The sequence below is a fragment of the Mus caroli genome, chromosome 7, assembly GCF_900094665.2.
Source record: "Mus caroli chromosome 7, CAROLI_EIJ_v1.1, whole genome shotgun sequence".
Lineage (NCBI taxonomy): Eukaryota > Metazoa > Chordata > Mammalia > Rodentia > Muridae > Mus > Mus caroli.
Window position 1 is genome coordinate 135305057 of NC_034576.1, and position 26633 is coordinate 135331689.

The window sequence follows — 26633 nt, forward strand, 5'->3', positions numbered from 1 at the left end:
TGGATCTGGAGCCATGGCAGACAGAACAGACACCTGTTCCTGGCCCTTCCAAGAGAGGCTGGAGGGGACCCTGTGGAGAAGCTGTAGAAAGGCAGTGAACAGCTGTTGTGTGTCCCCAGGGAGCTCAAGGGCCGAGGCATGGCCTTAGATGCACCAGGCTCTCAAGTGTGAGCCCAGAACTGCCCACTTGAGATGGGAGGGTACTTTGAGGTGACAGGTGGCTTAAAGAGGCACATAAGACTTAGGTTTCATTAACTAGCTTGATGCTATCTATCTAGTATGAGCCAAAGTCTGTCTTGGGCATGCCTGGCATGGCACCAGTGGGAGGGCACCCAGGCATGCCCCTCTTCTCTGCCTGCTGTTCTTGTGAGCACACATAAATTCTTAGTTACTACAAAGGACCAAGAACTCCCAGTCTCTTACATGAAGATCTAACAACTTCTACTAAACTCCTAAACTTTCCTACTAACAAAAAAAAGGGAGGGGGGGAACAACTTGGATCAGCAAGATGTCTCAATGGCTAAGGGTGCTTGTTTGCTGTAAAGCCTGACTATCTTAATCTTAGTTCAATCCCTAAAACCCAGATAGTGGAAAGCAAGAACTGATCCCTGAAAGTTGTCTTTTGACATCTACATACATACATACATACATGTGTACATAGGCACACAGGGAGCAGAATATATATTTCCTCAGCACAGAACTCGTTTGCAACAAAGTGATATATCTCATTTTGCAAAATCTGCAAAACTGCCCACTACAAGCAAGTTCTACTGTCCATAAGTGTATCTACATGGCATGGTAGGGAGCCAGCACCCTCGGAACATGAGTACCAGCAATGACTTAGTGGGGTGAACTGCGAAGCTCACTAATACGGGGGCTAATGGGGGGGCCTTGCAGTCTGGCCCTGAAACCATCTACCCCAGGGCTCCCTGGAAGGCACTGAAGCAGGGGTTTGGAAAACACACTTAACATTCATAGGGAGGGAAAATCTTTTGGCTACCTCTCATAATTTCATGGCCAGGGAAACGAGAAAGGAAGTCCCTTCAAGTCCCTCTCCTTACCAGTTCTAACCTCATCACAGCTCTTACCTGTCACAGCTAGGGCCATCACACTCCCTTAACAACCTCAGTCCAAATCCAGTGGTGTCTACTCAAGCAGGAAGAGACAACCCCACCGACTTGGCTAGGCCACGTTGCTTGAGAAACTGCCTACCAACCAAAACAGAACCCGCACTTGTGTGTACATCAGCATCCTGCATCCTTCTTAAACTTGTACTCCAAAACACAACTCTGCCCCTTCCACCGACATCTAGGAAAAAAAAACACACAAAAAACCCCACTCACACACACACATGGGGCAGACCAGCAACCCTTCTCAGATGCCATCCATCTCTTGGCAGGAAACAATGGGACCCTGAGATGAGTCATGGGCCTCTTTAAAATATGCTTCTGTGCCGGGTGTGGTGGCGCACGCCTTTAACCCCAGCACTCAGGAGGCAGAGGCAGGCGAATTTCTGAGTTCGAGGCCAGCCTGGTCTACAAAGTGAGTTCCAGGCCAGCCAGGGCTGCACAGAGAAACCCTGTCTCAAAAAAAAACAAAAAAAAAAAAAAAAGATATGCTTCTGCCACGACTTAGGCATGCTCTGAAGCAGACCAAACACAAACACACACACACACACACACACACACACACCCCTCTGCTCTTAAGGTCTTCATCTATGATACAGGACATGGCTCAAAAAGTCCAGAAGAACTCCTGGCACACAGCAGTCCACATTACAGTCTCGACCCAACAACCAAGACCTTGGCCAATGTACACAAGTCGGCTGCCACCTGCCAACTGGAAAACCCTAGAGTCCTTTGTCACATAATCCAACCACTGCTCCAGAAGCAAAACGGCCAATGTGAGAGTTCCACAGCCTTCCATGGATGCTGCACTTGAGGGCAATACCAATCACCCCTAGGATTCCAAATGCTTCACAAGGCTGATTCCATTTGTAAGCAGAAGACCTTAAACACATGCGGCAAAAACCTAGCTCACCAAACTCCACAGGAAGACCAACAGAGTCAACTAACCTGGATCCTTGGGGACTCTCAGAGACTGAACCACCAACCACAGAGACTGGCACATATGTAGCAGATGTACAGCTGTCCCCATGTGGGTCCCCCAACAACTGGAGTAGGAGCTGTCCCTAAAGCTGCTGCCTGTCTGTGGACCCCGTTTCCCTAACTTGACTGCCTTGTCTGGCCTCAGTGAGAAAGGATATGTCTAGGCCTGCAGAGACTTAATGTGCCAGGTGAGGGTATACCCAAGGGGGCCTCCACTCTCTCAGAGAAGGGTAGGGAGGGAACTATGTGAGGAGGAAACCTGGAGGAGGCAAGGACGGCAATCAGGATGTAAAGTAATTAAATTAATGAAGAAAAATGCATAAAAAGTAAAAATAAATAAAAGCCAAGTTCACCTTCTCTGCCCACTCCTCAACGGCCGCCTGTAAATCCCAGAGCTCCCTCCCTACAGTCTGCCCTCCAGTCAAGCTGCGTAGGCATCAGCTCCACCAGGTTAGATCTACTCTTATAGTGAGCACACCGGTTCATTTTCCCAGGCACAGCAATGGCTTTTATAGGAAATAACTTCAGCTGGGAGGGTGTGGTATCCTTTAATCCCAGCACAGGAGGCAGAGGCAAAGAGAATTGTTTTGAGTGTGAGACCAGCCATGGGAGCTACTCACAGCAAGTTCCAGGCTAGCTGGAGCTATCCAGTAAAACCCAGGCTATCTGTCTCACTCACTATATAGCTGAAGACTGATTCTTTTGACTCCCCCCTTCTCGGTGCTTATGTGGCGCTGCGATGGAAGCAAGCACTCTTATCAATTGAGCTACCTCAGCAGCCCACCATCATCTTCAAATGAAGTGGAAACTCACAGCCAAAACCTCCCAAACACTACTTCTCTCCAGACTCATCTTACCTAATGCTCCTTACTTCAGAGGGAGAGAGAGAGGAAAGAGAGAGAGAGAGGAGAGAGAGAGACAACGAGGGCCACCCAAGAACTTTAACAAACCTCAACGCTCACCCACACCCTGCATGAAACCATAAAGCCAGGGAGGTGGTATCTTGGCCCAGCTTCCCCAGGAAGTACCTGGAGCACATCTGGAGATGATGCACCTATCCACTCACAGCAGAAGTCAATCACGTGGCCCAACCCACTAGGAGAAAAGGACTCTGACCCTAGGAATGGCCCACCTCTTGTTCCAGCTGCCCCTGAAGCTCCAGGCTCTCCTGGAACTATAGCACACAGTATATCTACCTGATTTTAATCAGGTCAGAAAAGCATTTTCTAAAGACGTAACCGTATATGACACCCCACACTGGACATCTCTTTTCACTTGACTTACTAAATTATAAAGCTTTTCCAAAAAGCTTAGAGATAGTTCCTCCAGTGACGTCTGTTTAATTGGGACGTGTACAGAACATAATTAGACTGTCTAACACTACAATATTGCTTATGGGAGTATCTCTGCCCATGCACCGGCTTCCCTCTGTACTTAATCTCTATTAAGATGTCTGTGTGGAAGCAGATAGGTGTGTGTGCCAGACTTCATAAACACAGTAAATCACAAAGTCAGGAAGGTCGTTAGGTCCCAAAGACTCCACTTTACACTTATTCCAGCAGGCTGGCCCCTTCCCTTTTCCTCAGGTGTCTCTCCAGTGTACCCAGGCTTCCGTGAGAGTTGAAGTCATGGCCACAATGGCTCTCACAGTCACAGCCTAAAACCACCCCGGAAAGCAGCTACCCTAACCAAGAGTGAAGCTTTTCTGACCAAGGTCCCAGTTACCAACCTTGGACTCCAGCAAACTGAGGTCTCTTGTGTTGACCCTCAGCTCAGACACCTATGGACATCCTTTTAAATTAAGTTCATTTCCCCTGGTGGATTCAGGAGACTACCACCAAAGGCTCCAAACTCTACGGGATAAGCTCACACACGTACACACACACACACACACACACACACACACAGAGGCATGGATATACACACAAACAGTCTTCAAACTTGTGCACTTCTGGGGGCTGGAGAGATGGCTCAGCAGTTAGGGGCACTGACTTCTCTCCCAGAGGTCCTGAGTTCAAATCCCAGCAACCACATACATGGTGGCTCACAACCATCTGTAATGAGATCTGATTGCCCTCTTCTGGTGTGTCTGAGGACAGCTACAGTGTACTTATATATAAGGAATAAATAAATTTTTTAAAAAATTGTGCACTTCCACCCACCCCTAAGCTCACATTATCTGAGAACACAGCCATTCTTTATACAGCTTGGCACCAGTGGAGAACCCACAAAATGGTCTCACTCTTTCCAGAACTGTGAGGCGATCCACACGGCTTTGACAGGGTGGAAAGTTCCTTTCTGCATTATATAGGGTTAGTAGTAAACTAAAATTAAATAAGCCAATAATAAAGCATTTATACAAACAGAAAACAAGGGAAGGGCTGGGGAGATGGCTCACTGGTTAAGGCCACTTGTTGCTCTTACAGAGGGCTCATGCCCAATGCCAGCACTCATACGGTGGCTCATAACCACCCATAACCCCAGTTCTAGAGGATCTAATAGGCATGCTGGTGCACATACATGCATGCAGAGAAGACATTTATCCACATAAATTAGAATAAGTAAATCCTTTTTTAAAAGGGAATAAGATGGGATAGCATTGGAAATGTAATTGAGGAAAATACGTAATAAAAAAAAAAAAAGGGAATAAGAGGGCTGGAGAGAAGCCTCAGCGGGTAAGAGCACTGACTGTCCTTTCAAAGGTCCTGAGTTCAAATCCCTGCAACCACATGGTGGCAAACAACCACTCATAATGAGATCTGATGTCCCCCTCTGGTGCGTCAGAAGGCAGCTACAGGGTGCATATGTATAATAATAAATAAATCTTTGGGTTGGAGCAAGCGTGGCCGACCTGAGTGAGCAGAGGTCCTAAAAATTCAATTCCCAACAACCACATGAAGCTCACAACCATCAGTTCAGCTACAGTGTACTCACATACATAAAATAAATAAATCTTTAAAAAAGGGGGGGGGGATAAGAAAGTGAGGTAGGCAGCTGGGTGATAGCACAGGCTGTAATCCCTGCATGAGAAGCTATCTACTCAAGGCCAAACTCAGTTAAATATGGAATTAAAAGGCCAGTTGGAACTACATGACCCTTGTAGGAAGGAAGGAAGGAAGGAAGGAAGGAAGGAAGGAAGGAAGGAAGGAAAGAATCAACTGGTGACCAACCTTGAAAACAGTGATAATAAAGAGCAGCTTTCTCATGCAAAGCCCCCAGCAGTTAAAGCTAAAGTAGGAGGGAAAACTGACTTTGGGCCACCTGTCTTAAGAAAGGAGAGAGAGAGAGGGAAATGCCACAAAATGCATTCAATGTCGTTTCTAAAACAGAAGGTATTTGTTCCCAAATCTGTTTGAGTGCCTAGTATTTTTTAATCAAACAATGCTATCTGCATGGGTAGATAAAGGTAGATTTGGTTTGTTGGTAGAGGCGCAAATGCCCATAATCCATGCATGTTAATGCTGGTATCAACTAGTATTAAGCCTATCAACTTCCATGTTGCTTCTATCTATAATTCCAGCACTAAGGAGGAGGGCCCCCTCAGGCAGGAGGATTGCCACAAGTTCTGATCCAGCCTGGGCTAGAGAGTAAGACCCTGTCTCAAAACAAACAAGCTGAGCTTCACGCATCTATCATGTGAACATGGATATTCATGATGCACTTCACCAAGCCAAGCCTTAAAATGTTTCTTTGCTTACATGCTATGACTCTCATCATAGGCTCATCTGAATAAACACTGCTGTGTGCACATAGAGTTCAAGGCCCATCTCCACATGAGACCAGCCCGGAGAGTAATAGACACACGCGCGCACACACACACACACACAAAATTTCCTCTCAAGTTCCTAGGAATGTCTGGTGATGTTCTAGAGACTTTTAAAGCAAAGACAGAAAGACACAAATACATGTGTCAAATTTCAAATGTATTCATTCAATCTGGGGGTTATTCAAGCTATATAAAACCTTCTTTCAACCATGTTTGCATGCCAAATGTTCAATAACTAGACTCAAGTGTGTGGGTGTAGCACTGAGGGAGTGGTTTGTGTTTAGAGAAAGACAGACTGTGTGTGGTTGGCAGGTTCTGGGATGACTACACGGAGAACCACCTGGAGGAGTTTGCTAAAAATACAGATGTTGGGGTTTGTCCAACATGATGATGTGCAGAGCCCAGGAGATGGACTCCTAGAAGGGGTGCCCCAGGGATCCCCCTTCTCTGGCAGCCAGCCTCTCTGGAACCACCCAGCCATTAGGTCCTCCCTGGGGACTGCAGGAGTCACTCATGTGAAAACCACCAAACCCACAGCCAACTTCTTAACTTAAAATGCACAGGTCACCTGGAGAGCAGGGCAGAGCAAGGGCTGGTTAAAGGGTCCTGGCACTCACCCAAGGGACCTCTCTGTTCTACTGGAGGCCTCTAACTCCATCCCCATGCCAATCTGCAGAGGGGCAGGGAACTAGAGTACTGCAAACAGCCCAGGGGAGGCAGACGAGAATACAACTTCTACAAGTTCTATTAATTGTGTTGTAACTTCAGTCAGCGTTCCTCCCTCTGGGGCACCAGAACCACAGTGGCAATAGAAACTACTGGCAAACGCCACAGGCATCAGCAACTTCTGGGCTTACCCACCCTCAGTCTGGCTCCTACGCATGACCTATTATATATTCTATGCCCTTGCACTGCAGACCCCCAGTTTTCCAAATGCATCTTCAAGAACCATCTCCAAAAGAAATTCTGAATGGCATGAACTGACTGCAAAGAAATAGCTGGTCTATGAAATGACCAGCCCTCCTCGGAGGCAACACACAGTGCCTTCTACATTGGCACATGCACACAGCCTTACAACACACACCTAGAACCTGCCAGGTAACAGAGGAGTGGCATTGCCTAAAGGGAGCAGCTCACACTAAAACTGGAATCAGCCTGTGAACTTGGCATTCAGGAGGCTGAAGCAGGCAGGTCAAGAGTTCAAGGCCAGATTGGGCTATGCAGCAAGATTGTCTTACAAACAAAACACAAAAAAGGGGGGAAAGAGAAGGGTGGTAGTGGTGCACACATTTAATCCCTGTACTAGAGAGGCAAGAGGCAGGAGGATCTCAATACTAGCCTGGTCTACATAGTGAGCTTCAGGACAGCCAGAGCTACACAGAGAAACTATCTCAAAAAAAAAGGATTAAAATTGGATTCTCACTAATCACTCCATAAAGACACACACATGCATGTCTGGGTCATATCGGGTGCTTCATCAGTATCCGGTAGTATGCATGGATTCTGGTAGTGGATAGATAGATACCCTGGAGACCCTGGAGACCATTTCCAGGTTTTGAAGGGCCTGGATCAGAAACCTGCTTAGACACACAGAGCCAACTGCTACTCCACTGAATCACAGCTCTTCACCAACCAAGAACACAATACCACATACCAGGCAGATGACCCACACCAGATCCAATGTCCTGCTCTTCCAAAAGCACACAGATCCTCCTGCCTTCCGACCAAGAGAATGAGCCAGTCCACCAGCCAGGGAGGGGCAGGCTCTAAGGAGTGTGTGGCCTGCCGGCCTGCCCATGCTGTGGCTCCCTGCTCCATGCGGTGGGAACTGGGCTCCCAGGGTACACAATCAAACCCTGAGCCTTTTCCTCAGCAGCTTCCACCTGCCGAAAGCAGCTGAACCAGGCACAGCTCCCACGTTGGGTGTCCACCACGACAGCCAGTTTTCTTCCTTTCCACGGAAAGGGAGGAGGTCTCCGGTAACACATGAATATTTTACTAGGCATTTCTTGGACTTAGCTAATACATACACAGTAACATTCTGCTGTCTAAAAACAACTTCTTGCAAGTTTTTTTGTTATTGTTGTTGTTGTTGTTGTTGTTGTTTAATTTATCACATTGGCCCCATTAACCAATGAGAAGCAAACCAAACCCGGTGCCCTTCCCTAAACAGGTCGATACCTATCCCAGGTATCCTTTTAATGGCCTCCAACTAAGTCCAGGAATTCTTTCCATTCTAGCAGACCCTCCCACCTTCTTGATGTCTGAAGGGAACCCATGCACTTTGACGTGCACAATGGGCCGGCCTTTCTCTGCACAAAAGCAGCAGGTTTATTTTATATTTTACTATACAGCATTTGTTTATACCATATAGTATTTTTTTAATTTAACGATCCAATCTAATACGCCAGCCTGTTCTAAGCACTTATAAAATATTACCTCGTGGGATCTTATTACATACCACCATTCTACAGACTCAGAAACCTAAGCCCCTGTTCAAGGGCTAAGTAAATGAAAATGAAGGAAGGCTTACAGCATTTTTCCATGCCACCTTTGCCACACATTCTAGAATAATCTACCCCCTGCGTACACTGATCCTCCTACTGGGCTCTAGAAGGGCGTCTCTCTTGTCTAACGGTATGTCTAAAAGAATTGACGCCATCTTCTAGATCAGAGCTTCCCACCCACTCTAATGCTGTGACCCTTTATTACCGCTCCTCGGGCTGTGCTGGGGAACTATAAAACACAAAACCCCTCAACCATAAAACTATTTAGTTGCTACTTCATAACCTTGCTACTGTTAGGAATCATAATGTAAATATTTCTGCAAGATGTAGGTCTGTCTAAAGAATTTGACCCACTCTACTATTCCTCACCTCAATACAGAACAGGGCACCCAGTGCCCACCCCACACCCCCCAAAGCAAAGTTTATATATCACCAGCTTGAAAAATTACTGGAATGCCAGCTTTAAGCCTGACCCTACTCTAGGTGACAGGCAGCAGCTGGGAAATCTTTTCCCAGGCTTCCTTTTGGGATAGCAGTTATGAATTTACCTCCAAGCTCACAGGCCTAACTGGCATGCGCGGACAGAGCCCAACCAAACAACCCTGGAATCAATCACTCTATCTCCCTGCAATCCTTGTACACAACAAACTCAGCTGTATGAAGTTCCCAGTCATCAAGGAGACAAAATTCAGAAGCAAGCTCGAATGAGTTCGTTAGTTCCCTGGGGTGCACCTGGCCATTTTAGGAAGAAACGGAATTACCCACTGGTCCAGTGAAAATACTCAGAGGGAATCTCAGCTTGATCCTTACTGGCTCCTGGCTTTTGCTTAAGTCACAGTTTAGTCTTCCATTCAGGTGAGGCATGAAAGGATGTTGCATGGGGAGGTAGGGGGAGGGGTCTCCACCCCCTGCGGGTCGGAGGGAGGGGTCTCCATCCCAGAGGGTTAGGGGGAGGGGGTCTCCATCTCAGAGGGTCAGGAGGAGGGGGTCTCCATCTCAGAGGGTCAGGGGGAGGGGGTCTCCATCTCAGAGGGTCAGGGGGAGGGGGTCTCCATCCCCAAGTTAAAAGCAACAGAACTGCACAAATGCTGGATGGGGAAACCAGATGATCAGGAAACCAGCGTGTCCCTCCATGGGGTGGGCAGAACTCAGGCACCCCTACCTTGTGTTGAAGGAGTTAGCTTAAGTGCCAGCCTCAGTGGCTTTTCTTCAGAGCAAAGGACCCCTGAACCCTAGGGGTATATACTTTCTGCATGCCAGAACCACCGGCATGGTTCAGAGACTACCTGAAACCATGCCTAGCAGGGAATGACTGTCCATAAGAAAGTTACATGCAGTCACAGTGGTCAGCAAGCAAAGGGGCTTTATCCTCTCCTGTCCCATCACCTAGGCCTGTAGAGTTAAAGCCAATACAGAATTAGCACCCCCAATAGACCTCCTGTGTGATGAAGTACAATGGCGACCTGTTTGAAAACTCAGGAGGAGGGAGGGCTCTTAAAATAGACAGAAATATAATCATTACCCAAGCTGGAGCAGGGCCAGGACGCCAGGGCAAACATGAGTAATTTGTTAAGAGACACCTCTGGCACATTATCCTATCAGGGTTGAACCCACCATGCAGCCAAGCCCCCAGCCTTTCAGCCTCAGACCGGTCCCCCAACATAACTACAGGGATTTCCCCAGCTCACAGGCCCACACCTGTTCTCGATGGGGAAGGAAGAGCTGCAGAGCAGGAAGGCACTCACTCTTTCAATGGAAGCCTGTTTTTCAGGAAAATCCCCAGCATATGGGGACCTTAGGTCCAAAGCTCCTGCCCTGGGTGCCTTTCCGGTTGAGTTATTCACCACAGGGGCAGGGCTGGGCTCTGGATCTTAGGGCACGCCCAACTTCATGCCATTCCCTTCAGTTCGGATGGCCACTCTGAAAGGAAGACCAATCCTTTTGTTCTGGAGAACTCACTCAAATTCCTGGCTAAGGCCAGGGTTACACAAAAGCAAGGCTGTAACCTAGAACTTCCTTGAAAGGAAGTTTTTACTGGTTTGACAAGAGTGGAGCAGACAGACCATCCCATCGTCCTGAGGGGAGATCTTGCCCAGCTTTCTCCAGATATCTATGTGTAGAAATTGAGGAACAGTGGGGTACAGGGTTCCTGTCTCTCCCTCCAAGGGAGGGGCACTCACCAGAAAGGTAAGTGCCTGCTTTGAGCAAAGTCTGAATCTACTTACTGAAAAAGTGATGCCTGTCCCTAAGCACAAGGAATTGCTTATGTACGGGTGTGTGTGTGTGTGTGTGTGTGTGTGTGTGTGTGAAAGTGATGCCTGTGTGTGTGTGTGTGTGTGTGAAAGTGATGCCTGTCCCTAAGCACAAGGAATTGCTTATGTACGGGTGTGTGTGTGTGTGTGTGTGTGTGTGTATGCCCTCGCATACAGAGGGCAATAATGAGTCAGTAATCCAGAGAATTCTTTCCAGACAGCCAGAAACTTTCAGAGACCTCCCAGGTGTGAATCGTCACTTCAAGATTACACTGAGGGTAATTGGAGAGAAAGCTCAACAACAGTTAAGACCACTGACTGCTCTTTCAGGACCTGGATGCATACAGGCACACACACACCCATGCACCCACAATGGCTGTTAACTCCAGTTTCATCCAGAGGGTCAGATGCCCTCTTCTGGTGTTTGCATGTACTGTGTGCACAAAGTTTTGTGCAGGCAAAACATACACATAAAATAAAAGTAAGTGTGTTTTTAAAGTACAGAGAAGCCTGATCTCGTGGTACAGGTCTTGCACCTTAGCTGCTCAGGAGACTGAGGCTGGAGTGAATTTAAGAGCAGCCTGGTATCTTCGGGAGAAAAGGGATGAGATATAGCTCAGTGTGCTTGCCTAGCTTATTCAGGAGACCCTAGGTACCCTACACTAGATCTCCAGTACAAACGTGCAGGGAACCTACCAGCAGGTGGTGATGCACGCATACACACCTCATTCCAGTACTTGGGGAACGAAGGCAGGAAGATCGTGAGTTGGAAGCCACCCTACAAAACATAGCAAGACTGTCCCCAAAGAAGGGTGTGTGTGTGTTAAGGGATAGCTCTGTTGATAAGCCTGATAGCCGGAGCCCAGTCCCCAGAACATACAGGTTAGAGATAATTGACTCTTGAAAGTTGTCCACCTGCAACCTGGACACACACACATGCACACCCACAAATATACACAAATGGGACCCAAATGTTTTTAAGTGCAATAAATGTTTAAAGGCCTAGAGAGTCTACTCTAGGAAAGTCTCCCTGCTTTAGGGTGGATCACTCTATCAAAAAGATCACTCAAAGGACAAAATGAACAGAAGCCAGACTTCTCACAGCTCCGGGGCTCTGAGGAACCTATGAGCTGAGGGCAGGGTAAAATGGAGTAATTATTTCTGAGACTTCAGTCTGAATTCGGGAAGAACACAGAGCCTACCCCTTCCCTCTGCTCCCATGGAGGAAGGAGGGAGGAACCAGGAAGTCCTACTCTGACCATTTTCTAAACGTCAGGTCCCAGCTCCATGGAGAGGTCATAAGCAAGTCACCTCAAAGTCCTTCCTTCCTCAGTCTGCCATCATTCCACCTAGGGAGACTGGTGGGCCAGAGCCAGATACAAGTGAGGGCTCAACTGACCATCCCTACATCGTTGAACTCTATCATAAGTAACAACGCTGCAAGGAGATCCGAAGTCGTGAATTAAGTCTACAAAGACAGAGAAAGTTTAACGTTCAGAAATTGGTTCACCATGGTGAACCCTCAATCCAAGTCTAGATCCCGCTGCCCCCCCCCCCAATGCCCAGCACCTCCGGCTAAGATCCCCAGGCCCCTGAGCGGCCACCATAACAAACACCCGCAGCAGTTGGCGGAAATGGTAGGTCTCAGTCCTGGCAGTTATGTGTCAAGCTCTATGGCCGTTTGTAGAGCAAATAAAACAGCACTTTAGAACTTACTGCACAGCAAACCTGCCACAAGGATGGTACCCCTGTACCCCTGTGGGCCTTTCGCCCTCTGGCAGTCTATCTACAAAGCTCTCTGAAAGCCTACTGGAGGCGCTAGAAACATCTTGACCCCTCCCCCCCAGGTCAGAAACATTGGGTCAGGATCACTGTGGGCAGAAAAGTGTTCAGGACAGGGTCCCGCCACGCACGTGGCTCAGCTGAGCTGAAGGTGGGGGCCCACTTGAATGTCCTCCCCACCAAGGAATCTCGTCACCCCGCAGCTCCCTCCAGGCCATAGAGGCCAGCTGGTGAGAGGGAAGCGGCAGGAGGAAGGAAGTGGGGGCTGGGGCACAGGGTCTTTTACCACCACCTTCCATCACTTCCCTGCTGTTTAGATTAGCAAGTGAAAAGGCCCGGACTTGGGGAGTTTTCCCCGGGTCGGATGCCTCACCCTGGGCACAGAGATAGACGGGCGGGGTCGCCAGGTGCACACACCCCAGGGGCTAGAAGCCCACTTGGAGTCCTGAGATTCCAGATCCTCAAAAGCCAAATGAAAGGCCCCCCACGCTCCTTCCCCTCGCTTCCCATCCAGACCACGCCCCCTCCCGGGGCGGGGCCAGGTGTGACCGAGACCTTCCTCTTAGACCCAGCCTCTCTTGCCCGCCTGGAAGGTCGCTCAGGACACCGGAAGTTGGTGTCCGACTGGGTAGAAAGCAGAGGGTCCTGGAGGGCCCAACTCTGCTCTACCGGAACAAGGGTAGGGGAAGAAAAAAAAAAAAAAAAACACCCAGCCCCTCCGTGTGACTTGGAAAAAGCACCCTATTTCTTCCTTGCAATAAACAGGAATTATTGTATTTACCCAGCTCGCAGAGCCTCGTGAAGATTAATGGCTGTGAACTGTTTTTAAGATAAAAAACACTCCCATATCTTACTTGTAACATTCATATATGCATATGGACATCTGATGCACTTAAAAAAAAAAATCACTCTATCCAAGTGGCATTCATCACCAGATCTTAGAGCAACGAAAGAAAGCGATGGGTGCTCTCCGGACAATATCTGACCATGGCACGCACCTAAGCTACCAGCTCCAAAAGGCAGCGGGGCTATCCAGCCAGCGGTGTAGATTAGGATAACATCTATAGAGAAGGCAGGGAAACATGAAACTAAAAATATCCGTCGTCCACTCCATTAGGAAAGAAAATGAAAGAGCATCTTCCTAATGAAGCCTATTAGACTCGGCCTCCACCTGGTTTCTGGTGTTTGGAAACTCCTAAACCCGGGGCCCCGTGGTCATTCAAGCTTTGCCAGTGCCTGGAGCTTGCACGGTCCGGTCCTATCTGGCCAGGCTGTTCCAACAGCAAACCCCTCTCTGGAGGAACCAGCGCCCTTCCTGGAGTATGCAAGGTCACGTGACCGCCGAGGGCACTTTTGGAGTGGAAATGGGAGTTGGGGGTTCAGGATGTTAACCTCTTTCTTTCAACCATCCCAAGACTTGGTTTTTAAGGCAGGCAGATCTGAGTGTAAGCACACCAGCGTTTCTCCGTGTGCGAGGCATTAAGAGCTAGCAGTGAAGCACTTTATTTGGACTCCCGAGTAGAACACACTAAAATTCTCCATCAGCGAGAATAGTCACAACTAGGGTTCATTTAAAGGGAAAGTACGGAGATCCTCGCCAGCAAGTCATTTTCACCTGCTGCTCCTTGCCCTTCCCACTCCTCTCTTCGATCAGGCGTAAATACACTTCCAGGTTTCATTAGGCCCGTTCGCACCCATAAAGCAATATTTTGCTGGCCTCCATATTAATTTTTTTTTAACTTTCATAATAGGACCAAGAACAACAAAGTATCCCATTAGGCCATGAGTTTGGTCTCTTAGTTCCTTCCAGGCAAACTTCCTAGGATTCCATGACTTCAATAATAAAGTTTTTGTTCTTCCTGAGATAACAAGAGGCATGATGGGAGCAGAGCCACAATGAGGCCTGAGAAGGAAGCCTGGTGCTATTTTCCACATCATCTGAGCAGGCCTCACTATGGACTGCTCCAGTAATACCCAGAGCCACTTGCTCTCTTTATCTCCTAGCAAACAATCTGTAAGCCAAGCAGTGTAAATCATAATTAGGATGTAGTAATACAAGAAGCAAGAAGCACATGCTGACCAGAATCCAGAAAGAAAAAAAATCAACACCATAAACCTGGTAAGGAGTTCATTGCATGTCTGTAATCTCTGCACTTGTGAGGTAGGAACAAGGAAGGAACTCAAGTCTAGCCCTTGTTACATGAGACTAGACCAAAAAACAAACAAACAAACATAGGGTAAGGTATTATTTCCTTTTCTAGTTTACAAAAGAGCACCCCCACACAGACATATTCACCAGGGTTTTCCTGGTCACCTGAGGTCTAGACAAACCTAGTCACCTGCGACTTAGGATTAACATCCTCCAAACACCACCCAGCTTGGGGATGAGAAAAGAAAGTTCTAGTACTTAGGACAGAAGTCACAATTCTTTGTAAAACTAGCATGACTGCTTGCCCCATTAGTCAGAACCCAACCATTTTATCACAATTTCTATGAAATTTAAGTCCACTCTAGCAGCCAACTGTTAAATCTACGTTAGGCCTACAGCTCAAGCCGGGCACTTCTAAGCACCCACAGGGGACTAAGCTTGGTGGATGGAAACTGCCAGGGGGCCTCAAAGTTATGACTGCACATTGCTAAATACCAGGTAGACGCAGCCCTGGGAATAGACAATTACCCACATGGTTCCAGTTTGGATGGAGATTTTTACGAGGTACCAGGAATGCCTGTCACCTGAGCCATCATGGGTCCCACGTGGAAGTGCGAGGAAAGGCTTTGAGAATGAAGACTCAAAAAAGCCTTTTCAGAAAGAACAGCAGGAGCCACACAACAGGCAGGTCCTATAGCAAATACTCAAGTGTAGGATCTGGTCCCTAAGGGCAAAGCAGAAGCACAGGGAGGAATTAAACACAAACTCAGCTCCTTCCTGGGATTTCAGTTGCCTCAGTGTCTGGCACTGTATATATAGTGTTCTCCTAAGATCAAATTTGAAGGGGGGGGGGGAGGTGAGGGAGTTGTCATTTTTAATGCTTTTCTTGGAAACTGCTTCTATTTGCCCTTGTAATCTTTCCTCAAAAAGAATGCAGATTGCTAAGAACCAAAGCATGTATTCTCCTGGAGTCCAGAAAGACCACCTTCTAAGAAAAACTCAGGAAGGGAAGCTGGCCAAATTTCCATGCCTGACCAAGGCAGATGAATGCCAGGCTGGTTCCCATCCCTGTTCTGTTCTCCTGCAGAAGGGGAAAACCGCCCCTTGGCTCCCTTTGTCAACATTCCGCACAAACAATGGCCGGGCTCTTTCACCACTTTAGACTCTATATTCATCTGTGAATCCCCCTCTTCCACACAATGTGCAAGGCCCTTCTTTTCACAGGAGAAGTTCTGAATGCCCAAGAGCAGCCATAATTTAGGCCTTCCACATTAATAATGACATCTAAAAGCAAACTCCAGATTAGGCCCAAACATTCATTTGTGACTATCATTAGAGTCACACTGATAGCTTTTGGATACTTTTCATTAAATCATGATCAAAAGAGCCACTATAAAGATGGTTCTGAAGATTTTGGCGATTATTAAATATAATTTTCTGAACTCAGAGATAGGGCTTTAAAAAAAAAAAAAACCTTTCATAACTCCATGACACATATTCCATTAAAGCCAGACTTGAATAAAAATTAACTTCAAAAGGTGGGACTGGGGAAAGCTTCGGATATTCCCAGCTCTCCCCGGGGGGCTGTAACTTTAAGTTGCAGCCAAAGTAAATTAGGACATGCTTAGTAGCTGTAATAGGTAAGGTGATCCACCTAGGCAATACGCCCACCCAAACATTCCTGTACCCCCTAACTTTTCAGCATACACAAGCCTCGTGAGCATTCATTCCTGACCTATCAGTCCATGGAAAGACGGTTAGTAAGAGACCCCAAGATTTCACCAAAAGGTGGCATTTCTTTGTTAAGGATCAAGCTGTATTTTTTTTTTAAGACTACAAAATTGTGTTCTACCCTCTGTAATGGAGCTGTTATTACCTGTGCATGGTAGTAGCCGAGTTGTTCGTACCCAGCACAATAGGTAAGTTAGTCCCTTCCCAACCATGTGCTATGCGAATCCTTGTGTTTCCGTGTGGCCTGCTGCTTTCTGCTGATAGAAAGTTTATTAACAGAGGGACCCAAGCTGAACTCACATACATTATAATGAGTCCCTCTATATTGAAGTGTCAGTGGGAAAAAGTGAGAACTGAGACCACCATTCCATCGATGAGATTTAGCAGAGCCCTGAGTGCAGAAGAGATAACTGCGCCTTCAAATGTGACTCTTGATGCCAGGGTGTGTTGTTGGCAAAAGACATGTCCCTTCTACATACAACACAGCAGTAGCCCTCCCTGAAAGGTGTCCCTGAAAGGTGTCCTTTTTGAAAGTCCTTTTCCGTTTTTTCATAAATCAGTAAGAAGGCCAGGTGTGGTGGCACACAGCTTTATGTGGGAGGCTGAAGCTGGAGGATTTTGAGTTCTAGACCAGCATGGTCTACAGAGAGAGTTCTGGGTCAGCGTGCATGGTGACTTCCAGGCCAGTCAAGGCTATGTTAAAAGACCTGGTCACCAAAAAAAAAAAAAAAAAAAAAAAAAGGAAAGGAAGGAAGGAAGGAAGGAAGGAAGGAAGGAAGGAAGGAAAAGAAATTCAAACAAAATATGCCATCCTAGGCTCACTTTCCTGCTGGTTCAGTATACCTCTGACCTGACTGCTCTCTCAGCACACCCTAAACGGCTTGTTTTTATAGTTTGTTGTCCCTACTTGTTTGTTTCTCTAACCCAATTTTTCTTTACAACCCTTTCTAGACTAACAGGACAATTCCTATTTGGAGTTTTTAAAGTCAAGAGCGAGGTTATTGATTATTCCCTGAAAGGGTAATGGATGGAGTAGTTAATAATTATTCCACTAGCAAGTTTTACCGTTTCATCTTGTGTACAAGAGCTAGATTAACAATGCCAGGGAAATCAAAACGACTCAGCAGGGACAGGAACAGGTGTGCCTGAGTCTGAAAAGGCCAAAATATTTCACCAAGTATGTCACAGGTTTTTTACAGAGGCAGTGTTTGGGGCTTGGTGGATGATTTTTATTTTCTTTTTTTTAAGTTTCTTAACTCTGAAATGACACTCTTAAATTTTACAGACATTTCTTCACTTAAATTGACGACTAAATCCCACACATAAATTGCCAACTCAAGCTCAGCAAGGAAAATGCATTTTGCGGGACAAAGAGTTGAGTTTTTTTGGTTTTGTTTTGTTTTGTTTTTTTTAAATCACAGCTAAGAAAAGGTAATTCACCCTGCCCCTCCCCCACAAGAACACCCATTCAAGAGCCCAGTTTCAAAGCTCCCAAGTGAAACCGTAAATAACTCACGTGGCAGCGAGCTCCCCTCAGCAGGGCACACCACACCGCTCTCCACTCTCCCTTATTAACGTGCCATTACCACGGGGGAGGGAGGCGGGCATTATACTCCTTCAGCTTAAGTATCTCCCCAGACAAGAAACCAAAACGCACCTTGTCAGGTTCGGAACTCACTGCAAACCTGAGATCTTTTAATTCCCTCTAATAGCTGCTTTCCACAGAGACGTACCCGTGTCCCCTACCCCTGGGGCACAGAAAAACCAATCAGTGTCATAAATCCCCCTAGCTTTCAACCCTCTCTCCCTTGAACTGGGGCAGAGTGGGGGGAGGGGCGACCCAACATCAACACTTACACTAAACCTCTCAATGCACTACAGAAATATGCTGGCTTATTTCCTTTGTTTGGTCATGTTATACTTGATCAAGTGTGAACGATTAAACTGGTTTCATTAAAGGCAAGTACATTCACGGCTAACATTCAACTTCAATGGCGACTATAAGCATATTTTGCAAGAGGGAGGACCTGCTTCTTGCTTGAAACCTACCAGCTCATTAACTTTTCTTTGGGGGGCTATAAAAAGGGCACTGGGGGTTTTTCCAGGAGTGTGTCAGAGCCAGACAAAAGGATATTCAATGTTCCAACTTTAAGATACAGTTGTTATTTGGAACACTAAAAAGGAAACCTTGTTTTCACGTTAAAGTTGCTGGGGCTGAAAATGTTGAATTGGCATTTAAAATATTACTCTGTAATTGCTGTTAAGAAGTACTCTTTGAGATGAAGTAATTATAAAAACAAGATCCTTTTAAAGTCACATTACTAAAGATATGAAAGATTTATTTAAAAAAAAATGCTTCAAACCAGAATTGTCCGAAATAGATGGGAACTAGTTCTTTGAGAATCTATCTAGAGGCAAACGGCAGCCCCGAGAGCCGAACGCGAGGTAATTTTAAAACTGTCTTTGAACTCAGCACGAGGAGAGAAGGCCGTATCTCCTTCAAAAAGAGATCCCACCGTTGATGCATCCCGTCAAAGTTAGAAAGCAGAACTACTTTTGTAATCCCTCTACCCCAATACAATGTTCCCTCAAAAATCACCCATCTCTGATAAAAATATACATGTCCCCAAAAAAACTGCAAATAAAGGCCTTTGGACTTCAACTTTCCAATGCATAGAGTTCTATTACCACTCGCATCCAAGGACTCTCAAAAGTTCCCTAGTTTTTGTTTTTGTTTTTTTTTTTTTTAAAGAAAACAGGGCAAATATCCAGGAAGGTCTATTTGCCCGAGGTTGGGAGCCTGGCGTGGCGACGTAGGCCATTGCCAGCAGCCTCCAAGCACGCAGAGATTTCATAAGATATTCCCTCCGGTCCCCTACAAAATCCCAAACCTGAAGGTCCCCTAAAGCCAACCACTGCTTGGGCCACATCTGAGAAAAGTAGGGGGTGGGGGCTGGGCAAGGGTACCACACACACGCGCGCACACGCACTCCCCGTGTCGGCGACTATCGTCGCCGGCGTTAAGCAAGCCACCGGAGGGAGTGTGTGCGCGCGAGGGTTTACCCGCGGTGACCGCGCCGAGCTCTCGGGCCCGCGGCCTCCGAGTCCCTGGGCGCAGCGTGGGCTGCAGGCGACCGGCCACGCCGCGGGGCCTCCCGCAAAAGCAAGGCCTGGGCGCACCCGCACTCCCGCGCTGCCCGGCCTCAGTCGCCCAAGGCAGAGGGAAGGGCGCGAGCCGGAGAAGAAAGGCTCTTCCCGCCGGTCGATCCGGCTCCGCGAGCGAAACACCCCAGGCGCAAGGAGGCGACTGCGGCGGCCGGACCGTCCCCGCGCCACTCTAGGTCCCCGGTGCCCAAGGCGCTCCCAGCCAGCCCCTTTTACGAAACTTTCTTTTTTGCTTCGCCCCACCCGAAAAGTGCGGTCCCAGCGAGGGCGCCGAGGACAGCGGGCGGAGGGCGAGGAGGAAGTGGTGCCCGCGGGAGCGCGGCTGGGCAGAGGAAATGCCCGCGCCGCCCGCCCCCGCCCTTGCAGCCCGCCCCGGCCCCCCGCCCAGCCGCGACTTTGGCGGGCCGAGCCCCGCGCGCCACTGGCGGCGGCGGCGGCAGATGTGGCCCCGGCTGCCCCAAGGAGCCAACAATGCCGGGCCGGCAAAACAAAAGGGATTCGCTTCGCGTCTTTCCCGGCCTCTCACTTACACTCTGGGGGAACCGCGCGGGATCCCGGGCCGATAGGGGCCGCGCCCCCAGGGGCCCCGAGCCACGCGCGCCCCGACTTGTCCCCGCCGACCCCGGTGTCTACTCCCCCCTTGCCCGCCCGCCTCCTAGGCGCAAGGCCTGCCGCACCCCGTCATGCTCGGACTCCTGATCCCCAGGGATCTGGCCGTATTGTCCCCGCGGCGCGCAGCGCGCTCGTCCGAGATCGCCAGCGGCCCCCGCGCGCGCACCCACCGGGCTCTAGGAGCAAGCCCGGGGCGCCTAGGAAACCGTCGCCAGACGCCGCCGCCGCTGCCCTCCGGACGCCGCTGCGCGCCGGGTTTTTCTTTCCTTTTTTTTTTTTTCCCCCAATCCTGATGGGAAGGAAGGTGACCGCCTACTTCGCATTCATCAACTCTCATCACAACAACAAAAATCCTGGAGCAAAGGGCGGCCAGCAAGCGCAATCGGTGGCGAGGGGCGGAGGGCGAGAACCCCCAGGAAGAGGTCCACCCCCGGGCGTAGTGTGTGGACACAGGGCTGGGGGCGCTGACCAAAGATGTCCTCGGATGCCGGCCCGGTGTCCTTCGCCCTCCTCCTTCTCCCGGAGTGGCGCAGTGAGGCGCGGGCACGGCGCCCCAGCCAGCGGCCGCAGGTGAGGCGGGGGCGGCGACAGCCCCAGCCCTCCCCGGGTACCCCCGCCCTTACCTCGTCCTGGGTCGCCGGCGTCCAAGGAGAAGGGCGCCCACCCGGGAGGCGGCGGCGGTAGCGGTGGCTCCCGCCCCTCCCACCCCACCCGGCGGCGGCGGCGGTGGTGGTGGTGGCGCTGGTGGTGCGGCCCCCCCCTCTCAGCGCGGCATGGCTCCCAGCTCGGTCTCTTGCTCCTCCGGCCGCAGCTGGCTCCTCTGGGCCGCTCCCGAGCCACCTTAAAATGACACACGCACACAGAGACACACACACAAAAACTTAATCTCTCCAGCTCCGCGCCCCACCCCCTCCCGCCCTCCCCTCCCTTCCTTTGCCTTCCCTTCCCTCCCTTCCTTCCCTTCCTCCTCCTCCCGTCGCCGCCGAGCCTCTTCCTACTTCCCCACCCACCCCACCCCCTTCCCCCGCCCACCGGCTCCCGATCCAGTCCCCCCCTCGTCCTGGCCGCGCGCCTTCTTGCCAGCCCCGCGGCCTGGCGGGGGCTGCGTTGGGGGTCCCTGGCCCGCGCCTCTCTCACCCCCCGAGAGGATGCTGGCTGTAACTTGGATCCGGGGAGGGAAGGTCCTGGAAGCCGAGCGCCTCCCGGCTATTTGCTCTTCTTTATTTGTTTTCTCCTCCCGGGAAGGAGGAGGAAAGCGCAGAGAAAAAGGAAAGGGAAGGACGGAAGCGGCGCGGGCCGCTGCTCCGGTGCCCTCCGGCTGCGCAGGAGCGAGGCGGGAGGCGAGGTGAGGGTCCCCTCGCTCACTCGTTTTTTTTTTTTTTTCAAAGGCGGGGTCTCTCTTTGCAAACCAATGACACAACCCCACATGGTCCGGTCTCGCCCCTACAGATACTTCTCACTACAAATCGGCTCTCTCCGGGGATTAGCAGCTACACGAAAGTGCACACTGGCGCTGCGGGCAGCCGAGGGGGCCGGGCAAGGCAGACACTCCCCGGCCCAGCCCCGCGCCTCCCTTGAGACTCTGGGGACTCGCAGGGGTCCCGCAGCCGGTGGGGTGACTTCACCCTCCTTCCTTCTCCTCCCCTTCCACGTGGGGCACGCCACGTGGGGAGACGCGAGCTCTGGCGGGCCTCCGTATGGTCCCCCGGGTGGCCCCGGCTCGATAAGGCCCCCACCACGCCCGCTCAGCCGACCTGCACTCTACTCGGCCCCGAGGCTCCAACTTCCTCCAGGGCCCCGCGCAGGCCACGGGTGCCGTCCCAGGCTCGTGAGGTCAGGCGCGGGCCGGCCACAGGGGGCACTTGCGCTCCCAGATCCCAGATCCGGGAGACCGTGCCAGGGAGGTAGCGCTGGCTGCGGGGCGCGCGGAGACTGGTCTATGTGCTGGAACTTGCCACGATGTGTTCGCTACAAGAAGCCAACTGTTTTTACACATTTAGAAATGTCTTTCTGTTGTCTGGATGTCGCTGGGGCTATTTTGAAAGCCTTGCTTCGGTCAGGTCACCAGCCTCTCTAGAGGCCTTGCGGGCCCGGGGGTCGCGTGTGTGGTGCCTTTTCGTGATCACGAGTCCACAAGTGTCTAGGTGCATTGCGACTGGAATCAGGACTCTTAACGACGATGGGACACAGCGGCAGCGCGAGACTAGTTAGCATCTGGGCTGGATTCCTTGGCCATGACCCGCGACACTGGAGCGCTGTCCCCGGAAGGGAGCCGGTTCCCTGTACTCAGGGCCTCAGGATTACCAGACTTTAAGCGCGCGTCTTCTAAGGACCCCTGTGGCGCTGAACAGAGCCCTTGGATGCAATTGTTTTTTAAAAAAATCTTTAGGGTGCTAGCGACTGGATTGAGATGGGGTGTCCAAGGTCACAAGTTTGAAGACCACAGGGACCGCCATTCAGAGAGCCATGTAGAGTGTGGTATGGGTGGCTTCCTCCGGTCCTTCGCGACCAGAGAAATTTATAGAAGAGGTGGGCCTCTGCTCCGGAGGCCTCCGAGCCCCTGAACCCATCGCTGTGCGTTCTGGAGAGCGCTGCCTTTCTCGGGCTTTATCTCGGCCTGTTTGCTAAACTGCTCACCCAGATGACGGCCGTAAGACTGGCACTGTTAAGGTTTCTATGTTTTATAGCCAAACTAGTCTGAATGGCAAGGCGGGAATGGTCCCTCTCCAACACACCTCTCAAGATATTCACATGCCCCCAATAGGCCTGGGGCTGCCCTTGATGTTCTGGGAACGAATCACAGGTGTGCACCCGCCTCTGACCCAGTTGTCTCCATCTTCCAGGGCTTTGTGTTCTCATAGATTCCTCTTAAGAGTTTGCCTCTCCTCAGCAGCTTCATTCCAAGGCCACGGGGCCCAGGATTTGCTTGCAAACCGATCTTGTCCATACCCGGGCTTCTGTATCACCAGTGCCAGCTTCCTGGCCCTAACTATGGTAGTTCCTGCATTTTTATGTTTCTCAGATCTCTGCCCTTCATGGTCCTCTATTCTCACCAAGAAACCACAGTCAGCTGGCTTTCTGTCTTTCCTATTACTTCTTCAGCTTTCCTACAGTCTGATTTTGAATTCCACTTTAGAAAATTACTACCGTGGGCCTTGCAGGATGCCTCAGCCTGCAAAGGTGCTACCGAGCCAGAGGAGCTGAGTTCAATCCTCAAATGCTAGGGAAAGATGGAAGAAAAGAGTAGACTAAGTTGTCTCAGACCCCTGCACATGTACCAGATATCACAATAAGAAAACACTACCCCCTTTCTTATGAACTCAGAACTAAAAGTTATTTCTAACTTCAGCCTGACCACCTGCATTTTAAAATATGGAGCCAAGGCTGGGGGGGGGGGGTAGGAGCGTAGCACAGCGGGTAGAACACTTGACTGGTACATATGAGGTTCTTGGCTCATCTCTTGCTCCTGAAGACAGGGGAATCTGGCAATCACCCAGATAAGGTTGCACTGCTAATACTTTGGGGCTGGCAAGATTGCTCAGTGGGTAAAGCCCTTGGTCCCAAGCTTGAGAACCCAGAAAGAGCAAACTGACTTCCTCAGGTTGTCTTCTCAGCTCCATACATGTAACATACAATGCATGCCAACCCCACGAGATAAAAACAAGTGTACTAACATGTTTAAGAAACTAACTCTAGCTACCATCAACATGTGACTTGGTTCAGACTCTAGTCATTTCTCAAAAGATGTCAAATATAAACAAGACCAGAAATAAAACCCCAGGGCTGGAAAGATGGCTAAGCAGTTAAGAGCATTGGCGGCTCTTCCAGAGGCACTGACTTCAGTTCCCCGTAACCACATCCACCTGTAACTCCAGCTCTAAGGGGTCTGATACCCTCTTCTGATCTCCAAGTGTTCTCCCTTCACCCCCAAGTGCACACACATACACACACACACACACACACACACACGCGCAAATGAAAATCTTTAAAATTCAAAACTGTAACCAGACTCCAATAGATGCTTCTCTGAGGATGATGTACAAACAGCCACTGAGCAGACAGACTCACTCAATGCTCAGCCCCAGTCAGCAGGGAAATACAAATGAGAACCACAGTAAGATACCACTTCTTGTCCACTGGGATGGCTGTCATCAACAAAAGAGAAAATGGAGAAATGGGAGCCTTTGTGAGGGCTGATGGGGAAGTAAATGGTGCTGCCACAGTGGGAAATGGCCTGGCAGCGCCTCGGAAACTTAAACATAGAGTTGCCGTATGATCCAGCAATTTCATTTCTGACTGTGTGCCCAAAAGAACTGGAAGCAGAGGCTTAAGTGGATATAAGTACACCCACGATCATAGCAAAACTATTCCCAACAATCAGTAGGTGAAATCTGAGCGACAGATGAATAAATGAAATGCAGATGGACTATTATTTGGCCTTTAAAAAGGAATGAAGAGCCGGGCGTGGTGGCGCACGCCTTTAATCCCAGCACTTGGGAGGCAGAGGCAGGCGGATTTCTGAGTTCGAGGCCAGCCTGGTCTACAAAGTGAGTTNGGCCAGCCTGGTCTACAAAGTGAGTTCCAGGACAGCCAAGCCTATACAGAAAAACCCTGTCTCGAAAAACCAAAAAAAAAAAAAAAAAAAAAAAAGGAATGAAGAACCAGGTGTGGTGGCACAAACCTTTACACACAGCACTTGGTGAACAGAGGCAGGTGCAACTCAGTTCAAGGCCAGCCTGGTCTATATAATGAGTTCCAGGCCAGCCAGGGATACTTAAGTCTCAAAACAAACCAGGAAATGAAGGAAGGGCTAAGGAGATTGCTCAGTGGGCAAGAACACTTGCTGCACAAACATGAGGACCTGAGTTCAGATCCAAACATCCAGGTAAAACGGCACAGCTGCCTAGGTCAGTAGCCCCAACAGTGAAATGGCACATAATCGGGGAAGAGGCAAGACAGTCACTAGCGCTTGACAGCCATCCTGTCTAGGTGAAAAAATGCCCCCAGTTCAATAAAAGACCCTGACTCGAGCAGAAAGTGACACAGCAGAACACCCACGTCCTCTTTTGGTCTATGCCATAGCATGGGTCTACACATACATACATGCACACCACTGAAAAGAGACGAACTGTGGAGTTGTCATATCAATGAACATGGAAAAAAGGCTAATGAAGCGAACATGACACAAAAGAGCAAATAACTTATAACTCCATTTACAAGTGATCAGCAAATAGGCAAAACCATAAGAAACACTGCGGGGGTGACTGGGGACTAAAGGGGGGACGCATGGGCATTCTTTTTCAGCATGTACAGCGTGGATTTGGAGCCCAAGAACCCCATACATACTGTGGCATGAATATGCACACACAAAAATTGTAGTTTTTTTATATATATAAGATAGAAAAGGGCTGGCGAGATGGCTCAGCAGGTAAGAGCACCCGACTGCTCTTCCAAAGGTCCTTAGTTCAAATCCCAGCAACCACATGGTGGCTCACAACCATCCTGAACAAGATCTGACTCCCTCTTCTGGTGTGTCTGAAGACAGCTACAGTGTACTTACATGTAATAAATAAATAAATCTTTAAAAAAAAAAAAAGATAGAAAAAACAAAGACAGCTGTGGTGGTTCATATGCACGATTCTACCTGGGGCAGGATTGCCATGATTTCAGGTTGGTCCTGAGCTGCAAAGTGAGATGACCATGAAATGTGGGGAGGCAAAGTTGAGTACAGAGGGGTGGCTCCTGAGGCTCGATTTCTGCACACTGGCAAAGCTGTGCTGAGAAAACCAGAGGTAAATTCTCATCCTCTGGGAATAAACATTCCATGTGTGCTTTGATATTCAAGAGGAAGTAGTAACCGAGTCCTAAAAGTTACAGCAAACTTTTTTTTTTGTTTTTTTTTGTTTTTCGAGACAGGGTTTCTCTGTGTAGCCCTGGCTGTCCTGGAACTCACTTTGTAGACCAGGCTAGCCTCGAACTCAGAAATCCACCTGCCTCTGCCTCCCAAGTGCTGGGATTAAAGGCATGCGCCACCACGCCCCGCCCAGCAGGTTTTTTTTTTTTCTTCATAATATTTACTTATGATCAGGCTAGGCTTAGTGACTCACAATCGTAAGTCCAGCTCTTAAGAGACTGAAGCAAGAGGACCCCTGCAAGTTCAGGGTCTTGTGTGGAGGAACTTTAGTCCAGCAGCCTGCCTGCTCTCGCTCGCAAGGGATCGTACCTAAAGACCTTTTAGATCTGTGTGATTTCACTGGGATACAGATATACCTTTAGTCCCAGGAGACAGAGACAAGCAGATCTCTGAGTTCAAGACTAGCCTGATACAGTACACTTTTCAGGTAAAGAAAAGCTTAGGTCCAGGTGGGGTGGTACATGCCTTTAATCCCAACACTCAGGAGACAGAAACATGCAAATCTGAGTTCAGTCAGCCAATTGAGTTCAAATCAATCAGTTCGGTGCAATTCAGAGTTAAGGAGTCGAGAACTAGTGCAGTTGAGTGTAGGCAGTGGCATTGAGTTTTGATCAGTTCTCTTCAGACATTTTTTTTTTTTTTTTTTT

At 49.3% G+C, this 26633-nt stretch overlaps 1 protein-coding gene and 1 long non-coding RNA gene across 6 annotated transcripts in view; one reads left to right on the top strand and one right to left on the bottom strand.

Annotated features, from left to right (window-relative positions):
* Ctbp2 (C-terminal binding protein 2) overlaps positions 1–21330 on the bottom strand; it is a 137075-nt gene extending 115745 nt beyond the window's left edge. For 2 of the 5 annotated variants that reach the window (XM_029479549.1, XM_029479545.1), the window contains exon 1: positions 20696–20966. The gene's annotated coding sequence lies outside the window, so the exon portion shown is untranslated. The other 3 variants (XM_021169123.2, XM_029479547.1, XM_029479544.1) reach the window with 3 other exon arrangements.
* Positions 21331–26226: 4896 nt separating this feature from the next.
* The window catches only part of LOC110297304, a 15114-nt gene continuing 14707 nt past the window's right edge, over positions 26227–26633 (top strand). The window contains exon 1 of the long non-coding RNA XR_002378269.1: positions 26227–26413. This is a non-coding gene — a long non-coding RNA (uncharacterized LOC110297304). The remainder of the gene's footprint in view (positions 26414–26633) is intronic.